This window comes from Mobula hypostoma, chromosome 7 (assembly GCF_963921235.1).
Source record: "Mobula hypostoma chromosome 7, sMobHyp1.1, whole genome shotgun sequence".
NCBI classification, from domain to species: Eukaryota; Metazoa; Chordata; class Chondrichthyes; order Myliobatiformes; family Myliobatidae; genus Mobula; species Mobula hypostoma.
This window is the reverse complement of record NC_086103.1, coordinates 46,726,285-46,753,943: the sequence shown is the minus strand read 5'-3', so window position 1 is coordinate 46,753,943 and position 27,659 is coordinate 46,726,285. Positions and strand designations below refer to the sequence as shown.

The window sequence follows — 27,659 nt, the reverse complement described above, 5'->3', positions numbered from 1 at the left end:
CCCATAATCTAGATTTGATGACATAAAAAAAACTTAGCAAAGACAATGCAGAAACATAAGTGAAACTTGAAGACAAGGTGGTGGCAGATGGGGCAGATAGGAAAATGTGACACCATTTATTTTGATCATAAGGATAGGAACAACCTTGTTAAATAGCAAGAAACACAAAATGGTATTCAGATTTAGGTGACCTTGCTAAAAAAAAAACATTACTGTGTGGTACTGCGAACAACTAGGATGTCCAACAACTTGGCCTTAATTTCATGGGATCCAAGCGTTTTTCTGCAATTGTACAGGCCTCTGAGAAAACCATATGTGGAGACCAGATCTCCAGAATTGAAGGGCAGATTTGTCTTAAGGTTCACAAGATTAACCGGCTGAACTTCACATCAAAACTACATTGCACTGAATATACGAACTTTCAAAAATGTACAGAAAGTTTCCTCACCAGAAGCAGAAATACAAAATTGATAGCAGACCAGAGAAAGAGGAAGAAATTTGCTCTATTTTGTTGGAAGCAAGATTTCTAAAAAGCCACACAAAAGCAATCAGGAGTACTCCCATTAGTACACAAGCCTTCTTACCAACCACTAAACTGCTGGTGATGCCACTGACATTAATTAGCCACAAAAAGCATTCATCGTGAATTAAAATGACATGTTTTCAATCTTAACATGATAAAACTTATATTAAGCAAACAGTTCTCAAACTCAAACTACTCCAGAGTAATCATGAAGTGCAGGGATAACCACCTCTGACATCTACTCTCTCTCCTCACCAAATGCTTTAATGCAAACTGTTTCCCATTTTCTCCAAGCAGTTGAAGAAATTCATGATAGCCAACTGCCTTTATTACTCCTTCATCCCAGCCTTGGCACAAGTTTTCACTTTTTTCTTTCAACCCTGCTTCAATGTCTCCTGGTACCTGACATCCTGTCCCAGCTCCTTTATTTCTTTTTGCACTAACAAGCCCTTCTTGGCAGGCTAGCACATTGTATTAACTTTTTGCTTGGAGGTCCAAAGTCCTTTTCTTCTTATCTACCATCAGAACTTCTTTCCCAAAATTCACCTCTACACTTGTAAACAACTACCTTTCTCTTTCTAAACTGATTGTATATCCTACAGCCTCAAATTTATTGGACTACCAATCAGGGTTAATATTCTAGATAAAAGAATTCAAAACATGGTGTTAAATGTAGGAAAATGACACTCAGTTAAAAGATCAGATATGATCTTTGAGGGGCTGAATGATTTACTCCTGCTATTTTAGTTCTTATGTTCACAGTACACACACTAAGTTTTCTAGCATTTCTATTATTACAGTGGATTCTCGTTAATTGGACCATTGGTTAATTGGGGCATACTCTTTTTTTTCGAACAAAAACAAATCGAGAAAATTGCTGGGATTCCCTTCATTTATTTGGGATACTGTGTTGCTTAACTGGGGCTGGAAACTTGCAGAACAGGTTCTAAATAGAGTCATTCATGCGCACTTGTGTGGCCGTTAAGACGCCACTCCGTCCGTAAAGCGGATAATTTTTAAATGGTGTCAGTTGCGTGTGCTTGTGTTCACTGATAGTTGGCGAGAAGTAAGCAGCAAGACTACTCTGAACTGTTTTGCTCACTGCATTTTGAAGGATTCAAGGCTTGGAGATGCCAGAAACAACCAGGAGTGAAAATGAAATACTTTCACTACCATACATTACTTCTACAAGTTAGGAACTACAACAATCATCTTGAATGTTACAATGAAAATGAAGTTTTGGAGGATGCAATTATCAAAGCATTGTATGAAAAAAGTCCATTATCTGCACTAGGTTTCTCCACTGATTTTGTTCATTACATACATTGGATGAATTCCTCCATCAATGACCATTAGGAACTAAAACAAAATTTTTTTAAGTACTGTAGGACTATTGGCAGAGCTCTAATTTGTTCTGTATTCCACTTAAATACATGTTACTCAGTTAAACAGCAGTTTCTCTTTCTTTATACCTTTTTAACTATTTCCATGGAACTTCAGTTAATTGGGACAGACAGAATCCACTGTATTTCATATTTCGGCACTAAGCATTTTGCTTTGGAAAACGCTTGCTAAAATTTTTTTTAAAAATCACTGATCAGATCCTTTCTCAATGTGGCAAAAGTTACAAATTCTTCATCTTAATCCAAGAGCAACGTAACTTGCTGATCACACCAACTTTCTGTAACACCTCATTGCAGTCAATTTTGCTGGTTAAAACCTCTGACACCATTCTTATTTATACAAGTATTGCTGGGAGGGGGAAATCACAACCGTGTTCTTTTCCCACAGTACCTCTGATAACTCCCCATCAATTATTACATGCCTCCATTTCCCATTCATGTGATTCGCCGCGGCAACGTAATCCAAAATCACTATGGATTTATAAGATGACACCATGCTTTACCATGTTCAACTGCTTAACTAAAATCTAGTGCTGAATAAATATCAATTTCTTCCAATTTTCACCAAGATTAAAGACCTCATCTGCTACATCTATCATAAATTCTGATCTCTAACCAACTCTCTAAAACTGAGGATACAACTAATCTGGTTCAATGTTATATTAGTGAGGCTCCCAAATTAGGTTTCAAACCACATATATCACGAAGACTTCATATTTCTGCTTCATAGCATCACCAACATTCCCTGTCCCAGTTCATTTATTGCCAAAATCCTTATGCAAATCCACATTACAACCAGCCTCACCTATTCTATAACACTTGACCAGCCTCTCATTTCACCACTTGTAAACAAAAGGCTGTCCAAACATTCCTACTTGTATCCTAATTCACAGTAAATCCCATTTACCCATCAGACCGGTACTTGCAGACTAATATATAAACCAGATCTTGATTTTCACTCAAATTTTATAATTCTTTCATTGTCTTGTCTCTAAATGGTCAGTCCAACAATCCATTCAACCCTTAGCCATGCCCAATTGCAACTCTGACAAAATTGGAAGAAATATCTCTAGTTATATTCCTCTCTCCTTTTCTTATTCATTTAAAAAGCTCATCAAAATAGAAATCTTTGACCAAGCTTCTTCTGACCAACTTCATACTCTTTGCTTATTTTTATTTGAAAAGCATCTAATAATTGTCCTATGTTTAAAGTCCTAAACAAATATCAATTGGAAATATTCACGTTCATTTACACAAGACTTAATATTTCAGGTCCATGACCACAGGATACTGAAGAATTAGGCCATTTGGCCCATTGAGTCTGCTCTGCCATTCCATCATGGCTAATTACTGTCTCTCTCAACCCCATTATCCTACCTTCTCCTTGTAACCTTTGATGCCTCAACTAACCAAGAACCTATCAACTTCCAGTTTAAATATAGTCAATGAGTTGGCCTCCACAGCCATCTGCAGCACGAATTCCACAGATTCGCTGCCCTCTAGCAAAACAAATTCCACTGTGCCCTCTGGTCCAAGACTCCCCCATTATAGGAAACATCCTCTCCACATCCACTCTTTCTCAGCCTTACAATATTTGATAGGTTTCAATGAGATCCCCCTTTTCTTCAAAACTCCAGTGAGTACAGGCCCAGAGCCAAACACTCTTCATACATTAACACTTTCATTCCTGGAATCACTCTAGTGAACCTCCTCTGGACCCTTTCCAGTATCAGCTCATCTTTTTTCTTAGACAAGGGGCTCAGTACACCAAGTGCAATCTGACCAAAGTGTTGGCATTACATCCTTGTGTTGATATACTAGTCCTCTTGAAATAAATGTTAGATTGTATGTGCATCCCTACCACCAACTCAACTTGCAAGCTAACTTTTAATGAATCCTGCATAAGTACTCCCAACTCTCTTACCACCTCGGATTTCTGAATTTTCTCCCCGTTTATAAAGTAGTCTACACCTTTATTCCTTCTGTCAAAGTGCACCACCATACACTTCCCAACACTATATTTCATCTGCCACCTCATTGCCCATTCCCTCAATCTGTCTTCCTGTTTCCTCAACACTACCTGCCTCTTCACCTCGTTTTATATATACGCAAACTTGGTCACAAAGCCATGAATTCTACCATCCAAATCATTGACATATAACATGAAAAGAAGCTGTCCAAACACCGAACCCTGTGGTAGACCACTACTCACCAGCAGCCAACCAGAAAAGGCCCCCTTTATTCCCACTCTTTGCCTCCTGTCAGTTAGCCAATCTTCTATACGTTAGTATCTTTCCTGTAGTAGCATGAGCTCTTAACTTGTTAAGCAGCCTGATGTGCAGTAGTTTGCCGAATGCCTTCTGGAATTCCAAGTACACATCACCGATTCTTTGTCTATCCTGCCTGTTATTTCCTCAAAAAATTCTAATAGCTTTATCGGGCAAGATTTTCCCTCAAGGAAACCAGGCTAACTTTGGCCTATTTTATCATGTGCCTCCAAAGACCCCGAAACCTCATCTCTAATAATGGACTCCCAATATCTTCCTAACCACCAAAGTCAGGCTAACAGGCCTATAATTTCCTTTATTCTGCCTCCCTCCCTTCTGAAAGAGTGGCAAGGCATTTACAATTTTCCAGTCCTCCAGAAACATTCTAGAATTTAGTGATTTGTGAAAGATCATTACTAATGCCTCCACAATCTCTTCAGTCACCTCTTTCAGAAACCTGGGGTATATTCCATCTGGTCAGGTGACTATCTATCTTCAGACTTTGCAGTTTCCCAAGCACTTTCTCTTAAGTAATACTGCTAATGTCTTCCGCAGTGAAAACTAAATGAAAATACTTATTAAGTTTGCTCATCATTTCTTTGTCCCACATTAGTACCACTCCAACGTAATTTTCCAATAGCCACTCTCCCCCCTATTTTATTCTATATACCTCTGAAAAGCTTTTGGCATCCTTTTTCATATTATTGGCTAACTTACCTTCATATTTCATCTTTTCTCCCAGAGCTTTTTTTTAAAAAAAATTGCTGTTAGTTTTTTTTTTAAAAAAGCTTCTCAACTCTCCAACTTCTCAATAATTTTTACTATATTATATGTTCTCTCATTTGCTTTAATGCTATCTTTGACTTCTCATTAGCCATAGATGTCATTCTCCCTTGAGAATACTTATTCATATTTGGAATGAATCTATCCTGTACCTTCCAAATTACTCCCAGAAGCGCAGTTACTGCCGTTCTGCCATCATCCCCACTAGTGTTCCTGGAATTTGGAGACTGCCTGTTCCATTCCATTCAACTTTAACCAGCTCTTCTCTCATGCCCTTTACTCCAGTGTAACACTAATACATCTGATTTTAGTTTCTCCTTCTCAAACTGCAGGGTTAATTCTATCATTTTATGATCACTGCCTCCTAAAGGTTCCTTTATGGTTCGTTAGAAGTGAAGGTCCATTGGTCTGAAATGTTAGCCATTTCTCTCTGGACAGATGACACTAGGCCTGTTGAGTACTTCCAGAATTTCCTACTTTTCATTCATACTTCCAGCACTTGTAGCTCTGCCTTCCAAAAGATATTTTTGCAATCATTGAAAGCATAAAAATTAAAAATACATTTCCTCTGTCAGCCGTACTCATAAGAAAGCTTACTATTAATTATGAAGAATGTTTCCCAATAACATAATTCCAACAAAAATTGTGCAGATAAAATTTTACTAAGGGATAAGTGGTAGAAGTTATAACTGAGATGGAAGAATATAGCCTCTTTATTGCTAAAATCCAATCAAACAGTAAGTGCATGTACAACACTTTCCAGCCACTGCAACTTTCTGCCTTGTTTTCATTAGGCAGTAAGAGAGCCAATTAAAGCTGTTAACATTTGATATTTTGATAAACAATTTAGCTTACTCTTTAGTGAAACTATAGACATTGAGTACAAAATGAAAAAAAATCACTGCCTTAAAGAGTTAGGAATTTGTTGTCGATCCATATGCACACAAGTGCATTGAATTCAAGCACCCAATCAGGAATATTAATGGAATAATGATAACTTTAAGTAGATAGATATTTAGTGGTAGGAGGGATGGAACATATGAAAATGGACAAAGAATTAGCAAAAGTGAGTAGTGACAGTACATTAAGTTCATTAGTGAAAAATCCAATGCTTCTGATTATAAGCTTGAACTTTGTTTGAACACATGGGGAACAGAAAACAACATCACTGAAATGTCCAATCTATAAAGCAAACTCATGGAAGGATGGCACTTTATGCTTACACCTCACAAGGTTAAGTATTTCTTGCATATTACAAGTCTTAAATTCTGAACAGCTATTTCGATCTGTAATTCACGTTTCCAGAGCAGTTCAAAAGAATATTGAGCAAATGCACGTGGTAAATAAACATTGCGGGGTTTGATTTTCCTTAGAATAACCATCAAAGAATACTGTGAATTACAAATAAAGATTACTACTGTAAAATGCACACACAGCACAAGTTCTTCTTTGTATTGGTTATCTAATTCGAAGTCCGCGTCTATGAAGCAAACACGTAATCTTAAAAACTTAACTGTTATACTAAATCAATACACAGTATAATAAAAACGTGGTAGCAAAGTCAAAGGCTGGAGAATTGAACGGGAAAACTATTATTTTCTCCCAAATGTAATGATTTCTTTTATCTTTCTTTTCTAACACACCAACCGCATTCACTTACCAACCGATGGTATGAAGTGCAATAGCAAACACAGAAAAATATAATAATTTGCTGCCTGGTTGATTACCAACAAATCACGCATCCCTAGTATTACCATTATTAAACTGGGACGCAACAAAAACTACGTTCGAAATCAACCTACCTTCATTGCGGATGTCCTGCCCCTAAACTACAGCCATTGGTGCTGAAAAACCCGCCGCTCACCGCATTGGCGAGCGACCTGCCTTGGAGTGGCATATACGCCTGTCAATCAATCCAATACACACACTTCCGCCACAAAGCTAGGTCACTCTGTCGTTCAAATAAAAGCTCCCCAGTACCAACAACGTGTAGGCCTCACGTTTACTACATAAAAGAAGCGACTTAGTTTTTCCATTGAACCAAGACTCTACAGACTTCTAGAGAAATATAATACTCTAATAAAACGAATGAGGTTGACGATCTTGAAAAAAAACTAAGTTATTTTTAAAAAAAAACTTGAGTTGGAAGTTCTGAATTTAAATATAAAATCTCGCACGATTCAGAGCTCATATGTTTACATACTACAATAAATACCTTTTAATTAAGCAAAGCAGGGAACTAATGAAACCGTATTCCAATAGGTTGGAAGTAAAGAAGAAACATTTTTTGGTACCTGCGAACACATAACAAAAGTTCTAGAGCTTTCTTGCTTTCGCCTATAAACCCAGCAGCGAGCCCGTTCTAAAAGCAAACAATCATCATGGCGCCCGCTTTCCATTATTTCCCGGAGAGTTTCCCCCCACCTCGGGGCGCGCTGATTGGCTGCCGCGCGGACCGTACCATTCGGCCTCGCGTGAAGGAAAACAAACGGAGCGGCAATGGGAGAGCTCGCCGCGCGGTTGTTGGCGGCGCGTGCCGCGGTCACGGCGCCAGTAACCGATGGCGCGGGCGCACGCTCCGCGTTCCCCGCTCGCTCACTCGCACCGTGCTCATCCGGAGGGCACCGAGAGAGTGTCCGCACCGCCGCGCAGCTTGTGCAAGTTTTGAATGGCACCACGACCGGGTGCCTGCCGGAGCAAAATGTCTCGCCAATGCTGCAACGGCCGCGATGCCTTCTGTTATATTTGTGGCGAGTATACACTTAAATCTCAAAGGCGGAGCATGACCCCGCTCATCAAGAAAGCCTATCAGCTCTACTTTGGGTGTAAAATTGGCGACCAAGACAAAGCCTGGGCTCCTCGCGTTTGTTGCGCAACCTGCGCTGTCGTTCTTCGAGCTTGGCTCAGAGGGACTCGGAAGTCAATGCCGTTCGCTGTCCCGATGATATGGCGAGAACAGAAGGATCATGTGACAGACTGTTACTTCTGTCTGACGAGTGTGTCTGGTTTCTCTGCTAAAAACAAGAAATCCATTGACTACCCCAATCTCCCTTCAGCCATGAGACCTGTGCCGCATGATAATAATCTTCCAGTACCGAAGCCACCAGAGACGTGGAGTCTAGAGGAGACAGATGAAGATGCCATGATGCACGAGCCAGGAATAGAAAACGACACTAATACAGGTGCAGATTTTAAACCTGTTATATCAAGTGAGCCTCATTTGTTAACTCAATCCGAGTTAAATGATCTAGTCAGAGACTTGGGTTTGTCAAAGCCAAAAGCAGAATTGCTGGGTTCAAGATTGCAACAATGGAATCTGCTGTCACCAGGTACAAAAAATTCTGTGAAAGATTTCAATACTTGAGACAGAAGTTTCGCAGAATAACCGAGGCCAAGATTAAGGAAGGCATTTTTGTTGGTCCACAAATCAGACAGGTCATCAATCACAGACAATTCGGCGAACTATTAGTGGGACCAGAGAAATTTGCATGGAGGGTATTCGAGGATGTTATTGACATTTTACTTGGCAACTACAGAGCACCAAACTACATGCAGCTGGTTGACAACATGCTTCCAGCATTCAAAGCCATGAAATGCAACAAGTCACTTTTCATTTTCTGCATTCCCATTTAGACCTTTTCCCTTGCAAATCTTGGTGCTGTCAGAGACAAGCATGATGAAAGTTTTCACCTGGACATTACAGTCATGGATAAATGGTATCAGGGCAACTGGAATCGAGCAAGACAAACTAGAGAAAATCTGCAGATGCTGGAAATCCAAGTCCTGATGAAGGGCCTGGGCCCAAAACGTCAACTATACTCTTTTCCATATATGCTGAGTTTCTCCAGCATTTTGTGTGTGTTGCTTGGAATCCATCAATGCTGGCTGATTATTGTTGGACACCTAAGTGAGAAGCTTCAGACACTCTGAGTACAAATGAAAATCATCAACAAAACACTTTATCTTAGATGAACTATTGCAAAGCGTCAGCATCATTATGCAATTAAATGTATTATATTCAATAAAAGTTAATTTATTGTTTCTCCAAATTCCTACGTGATACATGTAGTCTGAGATTATATTTGTGTTCAGCTTCAAGTGACCGATCAAAACCACAAAAAAATTCTGAGGAAGCAACACTTTGGAAAAAATTTGCTGTACAGTGTAATAGGTGACAGACTGTGAAATTTGTAAACAGATTTATAATGGTTAATCTGGTTAATGGTGCTGAAGGTAAGTAAAATACAGGGAGCAGCATTGGTTGCTATTAAATTATGAATGTTTTACCAACAAACAACTGTGAGTTTACAAGCAAGGAAGATCAAAATACAATTAATTTGGCTTCTGTAATTCCAGTCCAAAACTAATCATACCCATTATTCGTGACACTATACTCTCACTGTGACCCACTTGCTGTAACAGCAGACTTAGCGGTACTTCCCTCTGTATACTCTTCCCATGTCTGCGGCACCAAAACTCCGGGTCAAAATAAAGTCAGAAAATGCTGGAACTCTTAAGCAGCTCACCAGCCTGAAACGTTGCCTGTTTCTCTCCCCAGATGCCCGCCTGACCTGCCGAGCATTCCCAGTGGTTAGATCTCCAGCATTTTTGCTGAACTCTATTTGTTGCTGAAGACCTCGCTCCACATAAGTGTGTTAGGTGAAATAGCTGAACATCCCTTTTCATTCCCACTATGCCTTCCAGCTCTCACCACCTATAAATAGTATCTTTGATTTCTGTAAGTCTTGACTCTTACAAAGCAACCCTAATTGATATTTCCACTGCCGCCATGGGAGTTTTTGCCTTTTAGACTATTGATTGTTTTAATTCACATGGTGCCACTTCCCATCCACCTCGCTGGTTTAGATTAAGCAGACTGCAATTTCCCAGGCTTGTGTTTTAATCTATGTCATTACCATATTTGCTATTTTTCTGACCAGTGAAAATTATTTTCCTGGGTTGGTGGAGCACTTCCACAGTACAGTAACTGTTGCTGTCTGTCTTTTCCTCTCCAATATCCTCTTAATTTATTCCTTTTTCCCATCCTTTCACTGAAATTACTTCTGTCTCCAGCATGGTTTTAGAATTACGAAGCTTTGTCCACATGATGTTTTTTGCTTAAGCATATGTGTTCTTCCTGTGATCAAGTGGGTTTCCTTGCACTTCCCAAAGATCTGTGGATTTGTAGATATATTGGTCATTATAAATCGTCCCTTGTGTTTCAATAGGTTGGAACTTTTCAAGGGTGTTGTTGGGTATGTGAGGAAAATAAAATGGGTTAGGGTAGGATTAAACTAAAATTGGGTGCTTGATATAGACCAAAAGGCCTCTTTTCCTGCTGTATGAACTGATGATTTCTAAATAAGGCTTTTGTTAACCACAGCCCTTTCTGTAATAATATTTCCACATCACTTTTACCCCCCTCAGGGTTTCTGTTCCTTGCTTTATATGATTGTTCCTCATCCAATTGTCCCAATGGTAGTGTAGGGTAACGTAACGGATGACAGATGACACATATTGTTCATAATAGAAACTGTTCTACATAATTCACAAACACCATCATTGAGTTGTGTTCACTGTAAGATATGGTGTCTGACGTAATAATGTTAAGTGTAAAGCAACTGCTTTTGGATTGTTCATAATGGAAGTTAAGGGCTGCGGCTTTTAAGCACATCGAATGACTCCCGCTTGTTTTATTCACAAAATCCTACACTGGTGACCCCTTGCTCTCAGACCTTTCCAGAGTTAATTAACAACATGTCGACCAATGCAGTTGCTTCGAAGCTGCCGGAGTTTTGGGAGCAGCACACTACAGCATGGAACACACACAAAATGCTGGGGGAACTCCTCAGGCTAGGCAGCATCTACAGAAAAGAGTAAACAGTTGACGTTTTGGTTTTCGTGTTTTAAACGTCCAGCATTTTGTTTGTGATGCTTGGATTTCCAGCATCTGCAGATTTCTCATCTTTGCGCCACAGTGTGGTTTGCACAAACAGAAGCCCAGTTTGCGCTCAGAAATCACAGCAGACAATACCAAATTTTATTACATTGTAGCATCGCCAAGTACTTCCACTACATCCAGAGTGTTGCGTCTACTAGAAGACCCACCTACACGTACTAAATATGCCACTCTGAAAACTCACCAATTACAGACTTTTGCACTGAGTCTGAGCACACCAAACAGTTGCTTTCCTTGCCCAGCCTGGGTGACGCTAGGCCTTCAGAAGTAATGGATCATATGCTATCTCTCTTGGGAAATCACCATCCTTGTTTTATTTTTAAAGAATTCGTTAGGCAACAAGTGCCTGATCAAGTTTGCATAGCTCTCATTAATACACATGTGAGGACTATAGGGAGCTTGCTAAATTAGCCAATAGTCTACATTCAGCCAGGCAGAAGTGCATTGTTCCTCCTGTTTTCCCTGTCTCAACAAGCCCTGTCAGTGGAACCTTCAGATAACTCATGCCCAAGGCTCCGAACCAGACACCGCCAGGTCTATGTTTTTCCCACGTATGCTTCGACATGAATGGCAAGAAGCAAGGGTTCAGTGCTAATTTTTTAGGTGCAGGAGCTGACAAAATGCTTGCCATTTCCTGAATCCATCCATTCTCATTCATTCTCTCTCTCTCTCTCTCTCTCTAGAGATATATATATATAAAATGTCACACCCAACTTGTGTACCTGCTCATTGGATGTACTGAGCAACTTCTTTGCCCCATGCATGTAATGAGCAGGTACACAAATTGGGTGTGACATATATATATGAATACGGCTTCTTATAATGTCCAGCACTAAACCAAGATGAAAGAAATATATGAATTCCAGAGCTCCACATAAATATAGTGATAGTTAAGACATTACAAGATTATAGCCTATCACTACATTTCAGTGTATAACTGGTACAATAAAACGTATAATACTTAATTTAATAATATGACAAAGTATTGCACGGTTGCATTCACTAATTATCATAAAATATAATTATCATGCAAGTAAAGAAAAAGGTGGTAGTCATGTATTTTACCAATTTAAAAGTAATTACGTACTTACTAAATGCCACCAATGAGAAGTTTCACAATAATTTCCACAAAGAGTCAGGTGTAATATGTGTTCGGGGGTCTGAAGCAACTCTTGTCCTGGTGTCATCTGCTGATCTGTGATACCGCAGCCATAATGTGACATATAGCTCAGGATTCCACTGAACTAGAGGAGGTCCGTGTAGTTTAACAAGCGTAAGTGTTGATACATGATTTATGAGAATTTTGAGCGTGTTGTGTTATTATCAAGTTCATATGACTGAATGCTGTCTCACACTCAGCAGTACTAATAGGAATAACTTGTGAACAGCTCAGTAATGGGCGTAGATCTTGGGGGATGCGGCATCCACAATCCTCCACATAATCTCTGAAGGCATTTATTACAGGGATAGAAGAAAGCTTAAACCTCTTATGTGATGGCTATGTGATGAATTATCTCTGTAGCACCAGTACAGGCATGCAGTCCAATTCCAATGTCAATACCATTTTTTTTGAAGTTCCAATAAGCCAAAGTGACCAGAGTATGGTCTGTCATTCTGAGCTAGATAATATGCAGAATGAAAAATTGAACAAGTTGCCTTTAGATGCGAAGCATTCACGATGTCACATAATTTTCCAAGAGCATCTTCACTAGCTATATTTTCAACACTTAGAGCAGCAGTGTGAGCTTTTGATAGTTTGTGATCAACAATTTTTTTTCTGAGAGACTTCAAGCATGTACTTCGATCGGCTCCATAACAGGATACTTGGTACATCTGCCGTGCCGATTCTCCGTGATCTTTACGCTCTTGAGGCTGCAGCACTTTACATAGCTAGCTAGCCATCCCTTACTAGCCTTAAGCTCCTTCCTCTCACTCTCCTCAACCCCCTCACAGTAGTGCTCATAGAAGCTAAGTGCTTTTTCATGCATAATTTTGCCATCAACAGGGATATGCTTCTGTGACATGTCCTCTAGCCACACACTTAATGCTTTCTCAGTCTTTGTAAGCACCTTATCACGAACCAGAGAGACTATTTTTGCCATTGTAGGGGGTAGCACTAACACTTCCATGAATTTCATCTTCTTTCTGCTTTATTGTGCAAAAGATCAATTCGTTCTTACGGCCCACTTCGGCAAGTGACATGCCACTTTTCAAAAGATCTAAGATTTTTATTTTCTCGGCAAACAATGCTCAAACAACGAGTGCTGGAGAGAGACTGAGGGTCTGTGAGATGGCGGGAGGCTACAGCAGGGTATGCTGGGACAATGAGTCGAGCGAGGAGAATTTCACAAAACAGCCACAGCTCCAGGATTTCACCAAAAACGATCAAATATCCTAATGTTATTAGTGGTATTTTCCCCACCAGCCACCACCCCATCTCCCCAACCCCGCTTCCGTAGAATTCCCTCTATGTAATATGCGGCCGTTGTTAAATTCCCTGCTTGTTTATTATGACTTTTTTTTACAGAGGAGCCGGAGCGGTGCTCCGGTGAGCTCTGGCAGCACTGCACCACTGCCAAAAAGTGCCAACCACCATACAGCTTTGACAATGCCACACATCAGGACATCAGAGCTCTGTGAACACAGTGGGTTCCGGCTGCCAGGGTTGCCTATTGTTCATTACAGACACCCTTTCGGGGCGACACTTCCTGTGTGACACAGGCACTCAACTCAGTGTTCTGCCAGCATCGCCCTTTGATTGTAAGTCAGAGAGTGACGGACCCTCGCTGGAGGTTGCCAATGGCAACAGGATCCAGACTTATGGGGCACAACACGTGACACTCTGCTTCAGTAGATGACACTGCACATGGGACTTTGCCTTGGCTAAAGTTGCTACACCACTGCTCGCTGCAGATTTTCCTGTGCGTCAAAGGACTGTTAGTAGATCTTAAGAACTGCTGGCTAGTGGACACAAGGGACTTTGGGTTGCTTCCCTGTACCCCCAGTAAGTTCCCCATGACAACTCTGTCTAGTGCAGGAGTTCTTAACCTTTTTTATGCCATGGACCCCTTCGGCAGTCCAGTGAAGCCTATGGACCCCTTCTCAGAATAATGTATTTAAATATATTAAAAATAAAATACATAGGATTACAAAATAAACCATTTATATTGAAATCCAGTTATCAAAATACTAAAAAAAACAAATCTGTGATATAGTAATTTATGTGCTTCTTTATCAATGCATTAAATAACAAAACTTAATTTAAAATATAGCTAAGTTTAAATTAAATTTTATTTTCTAAAGACATCAGTGTGAAAGCTGCTGTTGCTTAGCTTGAATAAGAACGTTGAACTGGGGGGTGGTTTTGACATCCAACCAATTCTGGTTTTTTCATTTTAATGGTTACAAATGTTGAAAATCCTGATTCACAAAGATATGTTGTTGCAAATGGAATTAAAGCTTCCATAGCTCACTTGACAAAGCAAGAATATGCTTCCCTCAAGGAACACCAGAATTCTTCAAGGCTTTGTGAGTTAAACTCCCTTGTAGTTAAGTTTTTTGTCCAAAGATCAATGAGTTCATTTTTGGCTAGATCAACATCTTTGATACAGTTTATATCAGAAAGTAAAGGATTGTGGATCCCTGGTTCAACTTTAATGCCATCAAGATGGAAATAACTTTTGAAAGAGTTCTTAAGTGTTTCCAGGTGCTTACAGATGTCTTTTTTCAAAGAAATTGACAGAATTTTCCATCTCAGCTCCATCTTGGTAGAGCACTTCCTCCAGCAGTTGAAAGTTTGCAAAGATGTCTGCCTCTACTCCTATCTCCCATATTGGCAGCTTAGCCAAAACAGCTTGGAATTTTTCAGTAGCATCCATAATGGCGACTTCAACACCTTGAATTGAAAGATTATTTTATTCATACGGTTAAACATATCTGCCAGGTAAGCCAACCCATTGATGCAATCCTTTATTTTCAAACTGCTTCACGAGTGGGTTTTCTTTTTAGAGCATAAAACAGTACAGTACAGAAACAGGCCGTTCGGCCCATCGTGTTGTGCCAAACCAGCCAAAATGCAAATCAAATCCCCACCAAAAACGAATCCCTCCTACCTACATATTCCTCCGTTTCCTCATATTCATGTGCCTATCTAAATGTGCTGGATATTAAAAGCCTTTTGATGTATTTGCCTCTACCTCCATACCAGGCAGCACATTCCAGGAATCCACACTACGAGTAAAACATTTATCCCTTACATCCCCCTTAAACCTGCCCCCACTCACCTTCAAGGCGTGCCCTCTGGTATTAGACATTTCTACAATAGGAAAAAGAGTCTCCATGTCTACTCTATATATGCCTCTCATAATCTTATAAACTTCTATCAGCTCTTCCCTCAGTCTCTGCCTCTCCAGAGAAAACAACCCAAGTTTGTCCAGCCTCTCATGACAGCACATGCCCTCTAAACCAGGCAGCATCCTGGTGAACCTCTTGTGCACCCTCTCAAAGCCTCAACATTTTTCCGATAGTGGAGAAACCAGATCTATAGGCAAGACTCGAAATGTGGCCTAACCAGGGTTTTATAAAGTTGCAATGTAAACTCTTTGACTTTTGAACTTAATGCCTTGACCAATAAAAGGAAGCATTCCATAAATCTTTTTAGCTACCCCATCTACCCCTCTTTCAAGGAGCTAAGAACTTGGACCCCAAGATCTCTCTGCTCAGCAACACTGTTTCCTTGCATTTGTCCCACCAAGTTGCAATAACTCACATATATCTGGGTTAAGCTCCATTTCTCAGCCCATATCTGCAACTGATCAATATCCTGCTGCATTCTTTGCCAGTCATCTGCACCATCCACAACTCCACCAATCTTGCTATCATCCACAAACTTACTAACCCACCTATCTACATTTTCATGCAGGTCATTTATATTCATTACAAACAACAGAGGTCCCAGCACAGATCCCTGTGGAAAACCACTAGTTACAGACCTTCAGCTCAAATGTCCCTTCAACAACTACCTTCTGTCTTCTGTGTACAAGCCACTTCTGAATCAAAGCAACCAACTCACTGCGGATCCCACGCATCCTAATCTTCTAAACTGGTTTCCCATGAGGGACCTTGTCAAACGCATTACTGAGTCCATGTAGACAACATCCACTGCTCTACCTTTATCAATCTCTCATGTCACCTTGTCAAAAAACTCAATCAAGCTGGTAAGTCACGACCCGCTGGGCACAAAGACGTGCCAGCTCTCCCTAATTAGCCCATGGGTTTCCAAATGCTTATATATCCTATCCCTAAGAATTTTCTCCAGCAATTTCCCTACAACTGACATGAGACTCACCAGTCTGTAGTTCCCAGGATTTTCCCTTTTTCCCTTCTAAAAAGTGGTGTAGCGTTAGCCACTCGCCAGACCTCAGGGACCTCACTTGTCCTCAGGACACAAAGATACCGGTCAAGGCCCCAGCAAACTTGCTCTTGCCTCCTGGGGTAAATCCCATCAGGCCCTGGGGAATTATTCACCTTAATCTTCATTAGGAGATCCAACTCCTCCTTGACCTCTAAACTGCCTAACATATTTAACACTGAGCACTGGTCCTCATTAAGTACTTTACTCACATACTCTGCATCAAAGCAAATATTCCCCTCTTTATCCTTGAGTGGTCCTACCCTCTCTCTAGTTATTTTCTTGCACTTGATGTATGCATAGGATGCCCTAGGATTCACCTTAATCCTACTTGCCCAGGACTTTCCATGGCCCTTCCTTGCTTTCCTAGTTCCCTTCTTTAGTTCCTTTCTGGCTTCAATATGGCCCTCATGATCATAACTTCTGAAGCTTTACATACTTTTTCTTTTTGACTAAATTTTTCACCTCTCTGGACATCCAAAGTTTCCTTATCTTTCCATTCCCGTCCTTCCTTCTAACAGCAACATACCATTTCTGTACTCTCTGTAATTGATCTTTAAACACCCTTCACATGTCTGATGTGAACTTGCCAGAAAAAGAGGAGTTCCCAATTAACGAGGAATTCTGCAGATGCTGGAAATTCAAGCAACACACATCAAAGCTGCTGGTGAACGCAGCAGGCCAGGCAGCATCTCTAGGAAGAGGTACAGTCGACGTTTCAGGCCGAGACCCTTCGTCAGGACTAACTGAAGGAAGAGCTAGTAAGAGATTTGAAAGTGGGAGGGGGAGGGGGAGATCCAAAATGATAGGAGAAGACAGGAGGGGGAGGGATGGAGCCAAGAGCTGGACTGGTGATTGGCAAAAGGGATCTGAGAGGATCATCGGACAGGAGGCCCAGGGAGAAGGAAAAGAGGGAGGGGGGGAAACCGAGAGGATGGACAAGTGGTATAGTCAGAGGGACAGAGGGAGAAAAAGGAGAGAGAGAGAAAGAATGTGTGTATATAAATAAATAACAGATGGGGTACAAGGGGGAGGTGGGGCATTAGCGGAAGTTAGAGAAGTCAATGTTCATGCCATCAGGTTGGAGGCTAACCAGACGGAATATAAGGTGTTGTTCCTCCAACCTGAGTGTGGCTTCATCTTTACAGTAGAGGAGGCCGTGGATAGACATATCAGAATGGGAATGGGATGTGGAATCAAAATGTGTGGCCACTGGGAGATCCTGCTTTCTCTGGCGGACAGAGCGTAGGTGTTCAGCAAAGCGGTCTCCCAGTCTGCGTCGGGTCTCGCCAATATATAAAAGGCCACATCGGGAGCACTGGACGCAGTATATCACCGCAGCCGACTCACAGGTGAAGTGTCGCCTCACCTGGAAGTGGGGCCCTGAATGCTGGTAAGGGAGGAAGTGTAAGGGAATGTGTAGCACTTGTTCCGATTACAAGGATAAGTGCTGGGAGGGAGATCAGTGGGGAGGGATGGGGGGGGGACGAATGGACAAGGGAGTTGCGTAGGGAGTGATCCCTGCGGAAAGCCGGGGGGGGGGGGAGGGAAAAATGTGCTTAGTGGTGGGATCCCGTTGGATGTGGCGGAAGTTACGGAGAATTATATGTTGGACACGGAGGCTGGTGGGGTGGTGGGAGGATGGGGTGAGAGCAGATGAGCGTGAAATGGGGGAGATGCGTTTGAGCTCTTAGCTCCATCCCGCCCCCTCCTATCTTCTCCTATCATTTTGGATCTCCCCCTCCCCTCCCACTTTCAAATCTCTTAGTAGCTCTTCCTTCAGTTAGTTCTGACGAAGGGTCTCAGCCCGAAACGTCGACTGTACCTCTTCCTAGAGATGCTGCCTGGCCTGCTGCATTCACCAGCAACTTTGATGTGTGTTGCTTGAGTTCCCAATTAACTCTTCTTAGCTCCTACCTAATGTCCTATTTTGACCTATTCCAATTCAAGACTCTCCCACAAGACATACTATCCTTACCTATAACTATCCCGAAAGTTAAGGAGTTGTGGTCACTGTTCCCTAACTGCACAACCACTGAAAAGTCAGTCATCTGGCCAAGTCCATTACCCATCACCAGGTCCAGTACAGCCCCTCCTCTCGGTGAACCATCCACATATTGATATGATACCCTCCCGGATACCCTTAACAAATTCTGCCCCATCACTAAGAAGGTCCCAGTTTATATTAGGGAATTTGAAATCCCTCATGACAACAACCCTACTATTTTTACACATCTCCTTAATCTGTTTACATATCCATTCCTTAAAGTCCCAGTGGCTATTGGGGGGGGGGGTGGATTTGTAGTACAATCCCATCAGTGCATCTTTCCTATTCTTGAGTTATACTAAATAGACTCAGTGTCTGAACCCTCCATTATGTCTCCCCCGAGTGCAGCTGTGAAATGTCCTTGATTAATTGTGCAACTTCTCCTCTCCCCTCTTTTACCTCTTTTCCTATCTTTTCCAAAACTTTGAAATCCTGGTACATTAATCACCCATTCCTACCCTCTCCCAGCCTAGTTTCAGTAATGGCCACAACATCATGGTTCCATGTACTGTTCCCTGCTCTAAGTTCATCACCTTTACCCATAGTACTCCTAGCATTAAACTACTGATACTTAACACTATCCAACACAACATATCTGTTATTTCAATTTTGCCTTTCAGTATTTTCCCTGACATCTATCTTCGTGTCTGATCCTTCACTTTCTGACCTGTTGCTCCTGTCCCAAGCCCACCGCAAAACTAGTTACAACCCTATTATGTAGCAATAGCAAACCTCCGGGCCAGGATATTGGTTCCCCTCCAGTTCAGATGCAACCCGTCTCTCTTGTACAGGTCACCCCTTCCCCCAGAAAAGGATCCAATGATTCAAGAACTTGAAACCCTGCCCCCTGCACCATCACCTCAGCTCATTCCTACCTGCATTAGCCCGTGGCACCAGGAGTAATCCTCAGATGACTACTTTGGAGGTCCTTTAGGTTCTTGCCTAACTCGATATACTCACTGTGTAGGACTTCTCCTTTTCCATGTCATTGGTGTCAAAATGCACCACAACCTATGCTCCCTCTAAGCTGTGCGCATATGCGCGCACACACGTTTTTCAACTAGCGCACAAAGGAAATTGTGTGCACAAAAGGTTAGTTACCTAAAATAATGTAGTAATTAATAATTATACTTATTGAAAATAATCTTTTAGCTAAATGTTTCTGTTAACCAGTTAGTCGGTTTTTCAAATACCACAATGCACGTCACTAAATTACGTCACCTCACCTTTCCTGTTCTGGTTTGTACAGCTGCATCACGATGGCAGCCATCTTTGGCGGACAGTGTTCATATCGTAAAGTTTACAAAGATCGGTTTCAAATCCTGTAGATAGCTTGCTAAGTTTTCATTGAAACTGGAGGTGCTGGAGGTTTACCGTCTGCGTGAGATGATGGGATTTTCCAGAGACTTTGAGACTTTTACCATGCCATGGTCTGTTCTTATCAAATTATGGTATTGCTTTGCACTGTCGTAACTGTATGTTATAATTACGTGGTTTTTGTTAGTTTTTAAGTCGGTTTGTCATGTGTTTCTGTGATATCGTTCTGGAAAAACATTGTATCATTTCTTAATGCATGCATTACTAAATGACAATAAAAGAGGACTGTGTGTCCTCATAATCTAATCTAATCTAATCTAAAAGATCAGTCAAATAACCCTGTGGATAAATCCGGTCACAAGAAATTGATAAACATCACATACAAAGTAGCTTTGAAGGTTTTAAGTGATGTCTTTGATGAACTGGCTGCACTGTGCAAGATTCTGCAAAAGAGTGGCTTGGCACCAATTGATTCACTTCATTTTGCGCGAGGCAAAATTAACAAGATAAGAAAGCAGTATCTGGGACACAATGTTTCGTGGAGTGACAAAGTTTTGCTAAACCAACAATGTGAAGAAAACGTCACACTAGATACAAGTGTGCTGTTGACTTTTATAAATAGTCTTTCTGTTCATTTAGAAGAAAGGTTTCCTGAAGATGAGGTACGAGAATGGTCAGCTTTTGATTTCTCCGCAATTGCAGATTGTGACTTCACATTTGGCGATGAACAAGTTAATGCCTTATGTTTAAAATATCATGATTTTCTAGCTGAAAATACTGTAATAGTTAGACAGTTTAATGATTTCAAATTTTCCGTGCAAGAAAAAATTAATCCAAACTGATATCAAACTTTGCTCAAATGGTGGCATTTGTACTTCAAAATGAACAGTTTTGCGACCATGCACAGCTGATGGACATTGGGGGAACCTTTCTTGCGTCTAGTGCGGACTGAGAGCGAGGGTTTAGCCTAATGAATCAACTCAAAAACAAGCTGAAAAACCGTTTAGGTGAATGTCATTTGGATATGTTAATGAGAATCAAAAGCTATCAATTGAATGCAAGTTCTATTAGTCTAGATAGAGTTTACAAAGAATGGGTAAATGCCAAAGACAGGAGAGAGAAAAAATAACTGAGTGATTTAAATATGTACGTTATATTGTTGTTACTCTGTGCAGTTTTATGTCAAATATTCTGTAAACCTACATAAACTGTGCCATGTGTGTATTCAGTGTGCACATACTTTTGTCACAGGAAAAAAATTTGTACAACATAAGATTTTTGCGTACACTGACTACTAAAAATTAGAGGGAACGTTGACCACAACCTTTGGTTGTTCACTCTCCCCCTTGCGAACATCTTGCAGCCACTTTAGTACACTCTGGACCCTAGCCAGGAAGCAACGGACCATCCTTCTGTCTCTTTCGCAGCCACAGAAGCTCTTGTCTTTCCCCCTGACTATTGAGTCCCCCATCACGACCGCACTGTCTGATTTTACCCTTCCCTGTTGAGCCTCAGAGCCAACCACAGTGCCACCAGCATCTTCCCAGCGGTATCCAAAGAGATATACTTATTGCTGAGGGGGATGGCTCTGCTTAATCCCCTTACCTCTCCTGGTGTCACCCATCTACTGTCTGAAGCCTGTACTCTGGGTGTGACCACCTCTTCAAATGTCTCATCCATAATATCTTCAGCCTCCTGGATGATGCTGAGCACATCCAACTCCAGCTCCAATTCCATAACCCGGTCAGTCAGGAGCTGAAGTTGGGTGCACTTCCCACGGATGTAGTCATCAGGAATCCAGAACTCCCACATTTGACAGGAGGGCATTCCATCCTGATTACTCTATTTAAAAAAAAGCTTACCTCTTCTTATCTGTGTCTCCGCCTGTTCACACGGGAGCCTGTTAATTTAAAGCCTTCCTACTCTATCACCGGCACACTCGGACAATGGCCTCTCCGCTTGACCCTACCTTCCTTTTATTTGCTGCTGAGTTTAGGCCTTTGATGCTGACACTTACCACGCTTGTGCAGCTGAAAAAGACTGGCCTGCTGCACAAAGCTCACTCTCTCTCCCCAAATCTTCAGAAGGGCAATAACACCGACACTTACCGCACCTGAGATGCCGAGAAAGGACTGGATTTACCCAAATCTGCTCTCTTTATATTCTCACTCCTGCCTTCAGTAGGCCTCCGACAGCAACACTTTCCACGCTTGTGCAGCAGAAAAAGAGCGGCCTTACCCGAAGGTGCTCCTTTTTCATTTTCTCTCCCAACCTTCAGTAACACCAACGCTTACTTTGCTTGAGCCAATGAAAAAAGAAAAAGTGATACTTCTGGCCTTAGTTTGAATAAGTACTTCAAGACCTTCCTCTTGAAAGCCAGAAAACTTCTGTGTGGTAGAGAAGCACCTCATATTCTGCACCCATTTCTTGACAGTCTTTTAGAAATGTGATTACTCAGAGACCTGCTACTAATAAATTGATGACTTTTATGGTTGTTGACAGAACTTCTTCCAGAGTCGTTGGATGACTCTTTGTTGACAGTGCATAGCTGTGTAAAAAAACAATGAGTAACGATGACGTGAGGAGCTTCCTTTATCACTAAAGTAGCAACACCAGATGTATTACCAAACATCACAGGAGCTCCGTCTGTGCAAAGACTATGAAGTTTTTCTTACCAGTCAAAGGTTTGTTTGGAAAAACTTCTTACCATTTCCAAAACCTTAGCAGCCTTCGTAGTTTCCAAAAGGATCTCACAAAATAAGAAACACAAACACAAGGAATTCTGCAGAAGCTGGAAATTCAACAACACACATCAAAGTTGCTGGTGAACGCAGCAGGCCAGGCAGCATCTCTAGGAGGAGGTACAGTTGACGTTTCGGGCCAGATGAAGGGTCTTGGCCCAAAACGTCGACTGTACCTCCTCCTAGAGATGCTGCCGGGCCTGCTGCGTTCACCAGCAACTTTGATGTGTGTTACAAAATAAGAATTCTTAGGTGGCATCAGCATGTGCATAACAGACAAAAACAAGGAGCTAACTACATTGAGAGATCATACTGAATGGGAATTGTGAGGCTGTTAATTCCTCATTGACCTGCTTCAAAATGTTAAAAGAAATATCAACTATTCTAGAAGGTATCACATTATTTGATAAGGGAATCACTTCCAGTTTTTCCCTCTTTTCCACTCCACAAACTAGCTCAACCATTTCCAGTGCACATGGCTTTACTAAAATCTCCCTGATAGCATGGGGCTTCTCTTGTTTGGCTATCTGGTAAGCAACTTTATACGATGCTTCAAATAAAAGGTTTTTGTGAAATGGCAAATCCATGATTTGGAAGTGTCCCAAATTTTTTGAATTGAGCTTACTTTGCACAATAAAAACCCACATCTTTAGATGCACTTCCAGGATGGATAGACATGAGGTGCTCTTTCAGTTTTGCTGACTTCATACTTCCATTCACAAAAATTTCTCTGAACAGAAAACACTGGCTTTTATGTCCCATCCTGCCATTAATGCATGTGAAACCGTATAATATGTAGTTTTCATCGTACTTCCTTTTCTTCAACTTTTCAACTTAAATTGGGTCTGCAAAAAATACAAAATAAATAGTTAAAATTAAAGCAACACACATAAAAGTTGCTGGTGAACGCAGCAGGCCAGGCAGCATCTCTAGGAAGAGGTGCAGTCGACGTTTTGTGACGAAGGGTCTCGGCCTGAAACGTCGACTGCACCTCTTCCTAGAGATGCTGCCTGGCCTGCTGCGTTCACCAGCAACTTTTATGTGTGTTGCTTGAATTTCCAGCATCTGCAGAATTCCTGTTGTTTGAGTTAAAATTAAATATTTGATTAAATTGTCATATTTTAAAATTCAATATTTTATATTGATTTTAAGTAATTTGTTTGGTAAATCTGCAAAGAAGTAAATAATCAGTATGTTAATTATGTAAAATGTAAGATATTCAAGAAATTTGTACGCCAAGTAAGTAAAATAAGGCAGCTTTTACAATTTATCCAAAGTTTTAACACTTATTGGCTTTTACGTATACAGATAGACATGAGGATTACAGCAGTAACTCAAGCATTAAGTCCTTCCTGGAATTTGGCTATTTTTGCACATGGGTCACGTGGTATTACAAAAGGCCGTGCGGCCTTACGTAGAGTTAAAATCTCTCATTTGAACTGTCCAGTTTGGCAAAACTTTAACTAACAGTAAAACCGACTCACCTCCTTCTATGCATTGATCAACAAGCAATTGTAGACAGGGAATAATAGAGAACAACGTAGATGTCTGGGTCACAAATGCGAGAATACGCAACTTCAGTGGTGGCTGAACGACTACTAGGTGCAGAGCTGCCCGATAGTTGGCCACCATCCCCTATGGTTATGTAGCCCCACATATTCAAGACTTTTCAGCACATTTAGGTGGGAAGATAATATTTTCTAAAGAATACTTAGTCAGGGGCTACCATCAGGTGCCTGTGTGCACTGAGGACATTCCCAAAATTGCTATTACAACCCCATTTGTCCTACTAGAATTTCTGTGCATGCCATTTGGGCTGAGAAATGGATCACAGACTTTCCAGCAACTAATGAACACTGTGATAAAAGATTTTCTTTTTGTTTACCTGGATGACATACTTGTCATCAGCACACCCAAAACCGAACACATATCACATCTCTGCACACTCTTCAAGCACTTAAGCCACCATGGGCTGATTATTAACCCCTTTAAATGCCAGTTCAGGGTGTCTCCTACGGACTTTCTTGACCATTGCATCTCCACAGAAGGTGCAACACCCCTGCTGTCAAAAGTTGCCATTATTATGGACTTTCCACTGCCCCGCACTACCAAACCACTGCCAGAGTTTTTGGGTATGGTGAATTCATAGAATTTCTATCATCGTTTTGTTCCAAGAGCTGCTGAACTTACACTCCACTCCTATAGTGCCCTTAAAGGCAGTGCCCCTAACTGCATGCTTGACTGGTCAGCGGACATGACCAAAGCATTCGGCACCAGACGAGCTCTCTCAAACGTAACCCTACTGGCTCAGCTACTTCGCAACACACCTCCAGCCATTACTATTGATGCCTCAGTCTACGCCATGGGTGCTGTGCACAAGCAGTTGGTTGGAGGTGTGTAGCAGCTGCTTACCTTTCTCAGTCAGCAGCTCCGCACCACCACCCCCCCACCCACCCTCGTCCCCCCTGAGAAGAAGTACAGCACATTTGACTGCAAACTTTCTCTGTCCCTATCTGGCTGACCACCATATTGTTTTCTACTGGAAGGCCAGCATTTCACAGCGTTCGTTGACCATAAACCCCTTGTGTTCGTGATGGCAAAAGCATCAGACCCTTGGTCTGCACGGCAGTAATGCCACCTGGCCTACGTTTCGGGACTCACAACTGGCATACAGCACATCAAAGGGAAAAATAAGGCTGTGGCTGATTGCCTCTTGCTGCCTGCCAACGATGCCGTACCCATTGGAGTTGACTATGCCGGCACAGCAGCAGGCCAAGCTCCAACCAAGAGGTCCAGGCTTACAGAGCAGCAGTCATGGGCCTATGGTTGGCTGACGTCAAGTTCGGAGATGCAGGAGCTTCTCTCATGTGTGATGGCTCAACCAGTCGCCCTCACCCCATAGTGCCTGCAAACTGGAGGGCTACCTTTTTTAACTGCATTCATGGCCTCTTTCATCCAGGCAGGAAGGCTTCACAGGAACAGACTGCAGTCTAAGCCTGTTAAACGTTCAAAGTACATTCATTATCACAGTGTGTATACATTATACAACCTTGAGCTTTGCCTCCCAACAGCAGACATCGCACCCTGCAAAAACTCATTTCAGGGAGGTGGCACCACCACTCCTGCCCCCCGCAACCCCACATCCCACCCCCCCCCCACCCTCGGTCGACATCCAAGGGTGTATGTAGAGAGGACATTTGATTATGAAAGAACACAACAATTTATTTGATCACATATTGAAACTATTTACACACACCCATATACATATTCCTTGTTGAGTATTTTGTTGGCAGTCTCTATGCTAATAGCTAAATGCTAATGCAAATAGCTTTTCTATTTCTTTTGCAAACTTTCTTTGTACTGTGACGCGGCTTGCTTGGCAGATTGGAACATTCTGCGGGAAGTCTCAACCTCACAGCAGTCTGTGTCAATGAATTTGTTAATTTTGCAAGACATCAGATTCACAGTGCTTTGTGAGACAGCTGACTTCTGAATTCTGTCTCAATGTGATGCACCATGCTGAATGCCCTTTCTACATCACAATTAGAATTTGGCAGCACCAAAAGCAGCTTCATCAATTGGCAGAGCTCTTTGAATCTCAACTGCCCTGTGCACACAGATGGACAATGAAAGAGAGAGAGAGGTCATAGAAACATAGAAACATAGAAAATAGGTGCAGAAGTAGGCCATTCGGCCCTTCGAGCCTGCACCGCCATTCAGTATGATCATGGCTGATCATCTAGCTCAGAACCCTGTACCAGCCTTCCCTCCATACCCCCGATCCCTTTAGCCACAAGGGCCATATTTAACCTCCTCTTAAATATAGCCAATGAACTGGCCTCAACTGTTTCCTGTGGCAGAGAATTCCACAGATTCACCACTCTCTGTGTGAAGAAGTTTTTCCTAATCTCGGTCCTAAAAGGCTTCCCCTTTATCCTCAAACTGTGACCCCTTGTTCTGGACTTCCCCAACATCGGGAAAAATCTTCCTGCATCTAGCCTGTCCAATCCCTTTAGGATTTTATACATTTCAATCAGATCCCCCCTCAATCTTCTAAATTCCAGCGAGTATAAGCCTAGTCAATCCAGTCTTTCATCATATGAAAGTCCTGCCATCCCAGGAATCAATCTGGTGAACCTTCTTTGTATTCCCTCGATGGCAAGAATGTCTTTCCTCAGATTAGGGGACCAAAACTGCACACAATACTCCAGGTGTGGTCTCACCAAGGCCTTGTACAACTTCAGTAGTACCTCCCTGCTCCTGTACTCGAATCCTCTTGCTATGAATGCCAGCATACCATTCACCTTTTTCACTGCCTGCTGTACCTGCATGCCCACTTTCAATGACTGGTGTATAATGACACCCAGGTCTCATTGCACCTCCCCTTTTCCTAATCAGCCACCATTCAGATAATAATCTGTTTTCCTGTTTTTGCCACCAAAGTAGATAACCTCACATTTATCCACATTAAATTGCATCTGCCATGAATTTGCCCACTCACCTAACCTATCTAAGTCACCCTGCATCCTCTTAGTATCCTCCTCACAGCTAACACTGCCGTCCAGCTTCGTGTCATCCGCAAACTTGGAGATGCTGCATTTAATTCTCTCATCTAAGTCATTAATATATATTGTAAACAACTGGGGTCCCAGCACTGAGCCTTGCGGTACCCCACTAGTCACTGCCTGCCATTCTGAAAAGGTCCCGTTTATTCCCACTCTTTGCTTCCTGTCTGCCAACCAATTCTCTATCCACATCAATACCATACCCCCAATACCGTGTGCTTTAAGTTTGCACAGTAATCTCCTGTGTGGGACCTTGTCAAAAGCCTTTTAAAATCCAAGTATACCACATTCACTGGTTCTCCCCTATCCACTCTACTAGTTACATCCTCAAAAAATTCCATGAGATTCGTCAGACATGATTTTCCTTTCACAAATCCATGCTGACTGTCCGATGATTTCACCGCTTTCCAAATGCGCTGTTGTCACATCTTTGATAACTGACTCTAGCATTTTCCTTACCACCGATGTTAGGCTAACCGGTCTATAATTCCCCAGTTTCTCTCTCCCTCCTTTTTTAAAAAGCAGGGTTACATTAGCCACCCTCCAACCCTCAGGAACTAGTCCAGAATCTAAGGAGTTTTGAAAAATTATCACTAATGCATCCACTATTTCTTGGGCTACTTCCTTAAGCACTCTGGGATGCA

The 27,659-nt window shown here is 41.8% G+C and overlaps 1 protein-coding gene across 5 annotated transcripts in view; it reads right to left on the bottom strand.

Moving 5' to 3' along the window:
* LOC134349297 (CCR4-NOT transcription complex subunit 6-like) overlaps nucleotides 1–25,393 on the bottom strand; it is a 97,202-nt gene extending 71,809 nt beyond the window's left edge. The window contains exon 1 of one of the 5 annotated variants that reach the window (XM_063053388.1): nucleotides 25,375–25,393. The gene's annotated coding sequence lies outside the window, so the exon portion shown is untranslated. Of the gene's footprint in view, nucleotides 1–6,636; nucleotides 6,879–7,191; nucleotides 7,422–25,374 lie in introns of those variants that run through there. The other 4 variants (XM_063053382.1, XM_063053386.1, XM_063053384.1 and 1 more) reach the window with 4 other exon arrangements.
* Nucleotides 25,394–27,659: the final 2,266 nt, after the last annotated feature.